The sequence below is a fragment of the Nestor notabilis genome, unplaced genomic scaffold, assembly GCF_000696875.1.
Source record: "Nestor notabilis isolate BGI_N333 unplaced genomic scaffold, ASM69687v1 scaffold28489, whole genome shotgun sequence".
NCBI classification, from domain to species: domain Eukaryota; kingdom Metazoa; phylum Chordata; class Aves; order Psittaciformes; family Psittacidae; genus Nestor; species Nestor notabilis.
Window position 1 is genome coordinate 13,616 of NW_009944559.1, and position 469 is coordinate 14,084.

Below are 469 nucleotides of genomic sequence, written 5' to 3' on the forward strand. Positions count from 1 at the left end.
ATGCTGGGAACCGAGGCAATCACAAAGAAAGCCTCCCACTGTCCGAGCTGGAATGTGCTCCAGGGTGACCTGGAGGATGGTTTGGATGCTGCGGCTGAGAATGGGACTAGATGCACACTCTAATGTGATCTACACAGCTCCCAGAGGCAGCGGCCCCCCCGCTGCTGCCTTCCTCCCCGCTGCCCAAGGCAGGGCCTTCAGTGCCAGGGGCAAGATGAGTCTGAGCTCCGCGTGGCAGGAGCATCGCAGGAAGCCACGCTCCCCCTCCAGAATGTCTCAGCACTCAGGAGATGCTTTTCATTATGGAAAATGTCAGTGATATTAAAAAGATTAGATATATATCCATAATACTTGAAGGCCTGTCAGTGATTAAAATGGAAGGCAGAGGCCGGGAGAGAGGGGGTGGCATTGAAACGATCGAGAGACATGACTTATTTTGTCATGTCATCTGATGCCTCCCTCTCTTCCC